Source organism: Ananas comosus, linkage group 5 (assembly GCF_001540865.1).
Source record: "Ananas comosus cultivar F153 linkage group 5, ASM154086v1, whole genome shotgun sequence".
In the NCBI taxonomy this organism is placed as follows: domain Eukaryota; kingdom Viridiplantae; phylum Streptophyta; class Magnoliopsida; order Poales; family Bromeliaceae; genus Ananas; species Ananas comosus.
The window spans coordinates 11,309,599-11,315,598 of record NC_033625.1 but is presented as its reverse complement, the minus strand read 5'-3'; positions in this window follow the sequence as shown (position 1 = coordinate 11,315,598).

Genomic DNA, 6,000 nt, shown 5'->3' with positions numbered 1-6,000 from the left:
GACAGACTCTAAAGCTTGCTAGCAGATACCTGATGCTCGCCCTTTACATGTTGAAAAGTCAGATACTGAGCTATAAATCTGCAAATGTCCCTCTTCATCCCATTCCACCAAAACTGTGCCTTCAAATCCTTATACATCTTGATTCCCCCAGTGTGAACCGTATAAGGTGTACAATGAGCCTCCCTCAAAATATCCTCTCGGATCTCTGAATCCACTAGCAAACACAGCCGGTCCCTATACTACAGTACTCCTGAACTGTCCACAGTAAAACCCTCAGCCTGTCCCCTATCTAGCTGCTCTCGAATCCTCGACAAATGCGGATCTCCACTCTGTTTCTCCCGGATCCTGTCCAACAGAATGGGCTGTAAAACCATAGACATCAGTCTTGCAGTAGATCCAGGGGACACCACCTCAAGTCTCAGCCGCTGTAACTCCTCAAGTAGCGGTCTCTGCTGAGTGATCAACAAGCTCAAGCTCTGCGCTGCCCACCTACTCAACGCATCTACCACTACATTCGCCCTGCCGGGATGATACTGTATACTAATGTCATAGTCCTTCAGTAGCTCTAGCCACCGGCGCTGCCTCAGATTCAATTTCTTTTGAGTGAACAGATACTTCAGACTTTTATGATCGGTGAAAATCTCGCAGTGCTCGCCGTACAAATAATGCCGCCACAACTTCAAAGCAAAGATTACTACTGCAAGCTCCAAATCATGCGTAGGGTAATTCTTCTCATAATCCTTTAACTGCCGTGAAGTATAAGCAATCACCCTACCATGCTGCATCAGCACACAACCCAGTCCGTTGTGCGATGCATCACTATAGATCACAAATCCTTCCCCCACCACAGGAAGGGCAAGGATAGGAGCTGTCATCAATCTCTGTCTCAACTCATCGAAGCTCCTCTGGCAGTACTCACTCCAAACAAACCGAATCCCCTTTCGTGTTAACCTGGTAAGGGGTGTGGAAAGCTTCGCAAAGCCCTCCACAAACCGACAGTAATATCCTGCTAGTCTCAGAAAACTCCGCAACTCAGTCACCGTCGTTGGTCTGGGCCAATCGCGAATAGCAATCAATTAGGGATGCAAACGGGCGGATTGGGCGAGAAGACGCGCCCCGCCTGCCCGCCCCGACTAGCAAAAATCCCATGCCCGCTCCCGCCCGAATCCGTGACGGGTTAAAAAATACATCATAATCCGCCCCGCCTCATAACCCCGCTCACGCCGCCCCCGAATCTGCCCCGCCAACTAATATTTTTTATAAAATTATAATATTATTAAATATTTTGTAAAATATAAATTAAGTAATTTTAATAATATTATATATATAATTTAACAATATTTAATGTAAAAATTAAAAAATATCAATCACGAATTCAAAACAAAATTCAATATTTCAAAATACATGTAGAAATGGAATAATAATTATTTGTATTTTAATACTTTTTTTTATAAATATATTAATTTTTTGGGAAATATTTTTAAAAAAACAAATGATATTTCGGGGCGGTATTCGGGCGGATTCGGCGGATCATGGCGGCGGATTCGGGGCGGATTCGGGGCGGGTGAAAAAATTTTTCTCGTTTCCTGCCCCGAATCCGTCTCGGATCGTAAAACTTACCCCGTTTCCTGCCCCGAATCGGTTTATTTTCTCCCATTTACTGCTCCCGTCGGGATGGATAGGGGCGGGAGCTCCACCAACCTGGATCCGTTTGCATCCCTAGCATCAATCTTCTTCGGGTCTACTGCCACTCCCTCTGCAGAAATCACGTGGCCCAAGAAAGCAACTTCCCGCAACCAAAACTCGCATTTTTTTAACTTGGCATACAGCTTCTTCTCTCGCAGAAGCTGTAGCACAATCCTCAGGTGCTCCTCATGCTCAGCATCACTACGGGAGTAAATCAGAATATCATCGATGAAGACTACCACAAATCTATCCAAGAACGGCTTGAACACTCTGCTCATCAAATTCATAAATGTGGCAGGGGCATTCGTCAATCCAAAAGGCATCACGGTGAACTCATAATGCCCGTACCGAGTCCGAAAAACCGTCTTGGAAACATCCTCGGCCCTCACCCTCAACTGGTGGTAACCGGACTGAAGATCAATCTTCGAGAAGACGAAGGATCCCTGCAACTGATCAAACAAATCATCAATGCGCAGCAGTGGATACTTATTCTTGATGGTCACTTTATTCAGCTCCCGGTAATCCACACATAACCTAAGTGAACCATCCTTCTTCTTCACAAATAACACCGACACTCCGCAAGGCGACACACTGGGTCTCACATACCCCTTGTCTATTAGATCCTGAAGCTGCGCCTTTAGCCCTCTCAGCTCTGCCGGTGCCATCCGATAAGGTACCTTAGAGATTGGTGCAGTTCCAGGAACTACATCAATCACGAACTCAATCTCCCTCTCCGACGGTATCCTCGTCAACTCAGGGGGAAACACATCCAGGAACTCGCGAACTACAGGAATATCCTCGAGTCCCGGCTCCGCCGTAGGTACCTCTACTACCATCGCCAGAAACGCGACGCATTCTCTGCTCATCAGCTGTCGAGCCCTCGCCGAAGAAATCCAAGTAGCAAACAACGTGCTCCTGCAGCTCCTAAAAGTAAACTCCTCCGGGCCTGGCTCACGGAACGTCACTGTCCTCGCTCCACAATCAATCGTAGCAAAGTACCGGGCCAACCAATCCATACTGAGCACAACGTCGAAGTCCTGCAGCTGCCCTAAAACCAACAAGTCTGCGGGCATGATCCACAAATCCAACTGCACCGGACACGACCAACAACACTCCACAACCTGTAAAACATGGTCTAGGATCTGCACCTCTCGTGCCTGAGACAAGGCTCCTAACTCAAGACCATACAATAATACAAATGCTCGGCTAACAAACGAATGAGATGCACCGGTATCAAAGAGAGTACAAACTCTAATGCCAAAAATCAAAGTGATACCTGCCACCACTCGGTCGGCCGCTGTAGAGTCCTCCACCTGGGCTGCATAGACCCTGCTACTCGGAGCCTGCTGTCGCCGCTCACCCTGACGCGGCGCAGATGCCTTGTCCTTCTGGCGGTAGCTCTGCGTTGCTCCAAAAGACTGCTGAGGTGCTGATGATGCTGAAGCAGTCGATGGCGCTGGTGATACTGCTCGGGGACAAGCTGACCTCATGTGCCCTGTTTGTCCACATCCAAAACATCGACCCCTACGCTACTCGCACTGCCGGGCCCAGTGTGGTCCCCCACAAATCACACACGGTGGTAACCCCTGTGATTGCCTCTATTGTCGGAATCTCCCAGAACGCTGACGCCCCGATGACCCACGACCCTGAGAACGCGATCGTGGAGGTCTCGGTGGACGCCGGCTACTAGACTGTCCGCCATCGTCTGGAGCTGGACGCTTCCTCTCCTGACTCTGCCCCGCTGCCTGAGTCCTCTCCCGAATGGATACATCACCCCGTTCAACCCAAAGTGCCTGCTCCATGGACGCATCCAGGGTCCTCAACCTCTGCGCCTGCACGAGCCTAAAAATCTCCTATCGCAAACCCTGCTCAAAGAGGTACACCCTGTGTGCCTCGTCTCTAGCCACCAAAGGCATATAGTTCAGGAGTCGAGTGAACTCCCGAATGTACTCCTGTACCGACCGCTCCCCCTGCTGGATCCTCTTCAAATCCTCCACGAGCTTCTATTTCACACTGTTGGGAAAATACATCCCATACAGCATTCCACAGAACTCGTCCCATCTCATCTGCAAAGCTACCAATTCGTAGTCTCGCCTCACCCTCTTCTACCAGGCGTGAGAGTCGCCAGCCAAATAGTGAACTCCATAAGATACCTGCTCTTTCTCCGGAACATATAAATCCTCAAACAACTTCTTCATCGCACTAACCCAGCCCTCGGCGACCCACTCCTCTGAACATCGGCCATCAAAGGTCGGCGAATCGAAACGGCGAAAACGAGCGAGCCTCTCTGTCATCCGCTCCTGCTCAGCCTCGGTCATCTGGACCGGTCCTCTAAGAGGTGCAACTGGCGCTACTGGAACTGCCGCTGGTGGGGGTACAGCTGCGGCTGGTGCTGCGGCTGGAGTCGTGGGAGGTAGAATCGTCTACTCTGGTACTCCCGGTACTGTACTCTGTGGTGGGGCTATCCTCTCACACAACCTCTCCAACAACTCCCCCTGCCGCCTCGCCACCTCTGTCAGGGCTGCTAACTGTGCAGTCAAGTCCGGGGATGCACTCGCCTCTGGTCGAACACTCTGCTCCTGCCAGGCATTCGGCTCCGCCTGCTTAGGCATCTCAGAAGGTCCCACACGATCCTGTGACAACTGTGCTCGATCCCGTGTCGACGGTTGGCCTCGATGACGATACATAACTGCAAAAAGAAAAGCAAGGTCAAATAAATACAGGCACTCTCGACCCAATTAACGAAAGTTCAGAAGGCGGCACCTATCTTTCCTCGAAATTATGTCGTCTACAGCCAACATAATTTTGCAGGCCAAAACAGGCACTCCTCCAGTCACTCACTCCCCTCAGGATGAGTTACAATAATTAATCATTGACTTTCGCAGTAAATCACGCCTCTCACGTCTTGTCTTCCTAAGGTTTGTCAAACTTAGAATTTCTAGGTCCCAACGACCTAATGCTAAGCTCTGATACCAACTTAATCTGTCACGCTCCGGATTACACTTTTTTTGGGCACGCCGACAAATCCGCCGTACACAAAGAAATTTTTCCTGTATACGAAGCGATAGTTGTATCTATAAAATATACAATACTACAAACAGTAGTGAGAGCTGAAAAGAACTAAGCAGGTAGAATGAACAATCTCATATACATACAAACTAACAAGTACAAAAACACTCGCTCCAACGAGTTCTAGTATCAGTATGTACGTAAGCTCAAAATAAAAACACTACTACCTACAGCTGGTGACCTCTAGCACGGCGATTCGTCGGGTAGGGCTCTAGCTCGCGACGCCCTTACCTCGATCAGCCTCTAAAGACGCAGCAGTCGGAACAGCAGGCTCTGCAAAATACAGGGTAACAACTGGGCGTGAGAACTACTGTAAAACAAGTAGTCCTCAGTGGGTACTGCCCTCAACATCATCGGTCCACCCACTAAGTCTACAGAAGGAAACAAAGCTAGTAGGTAAAGCTGAAAAGAAATCTACACCTATATGCCACTACACTATCATACTCTATATTATCCAACTGTAGCAACTGTCAACTCTGACCCAATCTCACTAGGGACTATGAACGCACCTGTCCCGCCTGTCTAAGCCACGCTACCTTCACGCTAAACAGTCCGTGGATAGCAAAATTAATCAGCGACATCAACACGAAAGCACAAAGCAAGACTCCGGAGCGGCACTCGTGGGCGCGACCCAACCGAGTATGCAAGCGTATCTCTGTCGAGCTCAATCAGGCTCTCACAGTGTCACGCCCCGTCACGCCCCGAGCACGCCTATTTGGTCGGTTTCGGGCACGCCAACAGACCGCCGAACAGATAGGGATTTTTCCTGTACCTGCGGACAGAGTCTCCCCTATACATTCAAGGCGTCGCAATCAATACAATGTATGAAGTTCCAACCAGGAACACATTTCAACCAAAGGATTGCATAAGGAAGTATCAAAAACATAAATCTACTTGCTATTACAAGCATTCATCTCACATATTATATTTTACATTACAAATTACATTCTTAGATTATATCACATTTGATTCCTTTGATTCTCTACTTCCAAATACAATCTAGTTTTAACATAGTTATTACAACATTGTTACTTACAAGTTATGATACATCTTGGTTCTTTGCATTTTTCATATCCCTAAGTAGCCGACTCAGGGTGCTGCTATCTGGTCTCAAGTGGTAGGGCGCTAACTACGGAAGCTACGCCCTTTGCCACGCGCCGCCGCGCCGCTCACGTGTGAACCTGTAACACCCCAAAACAACGTGGGGTGAGAACCAACTCCATAGTTCCCAATGGGTACGGCCAC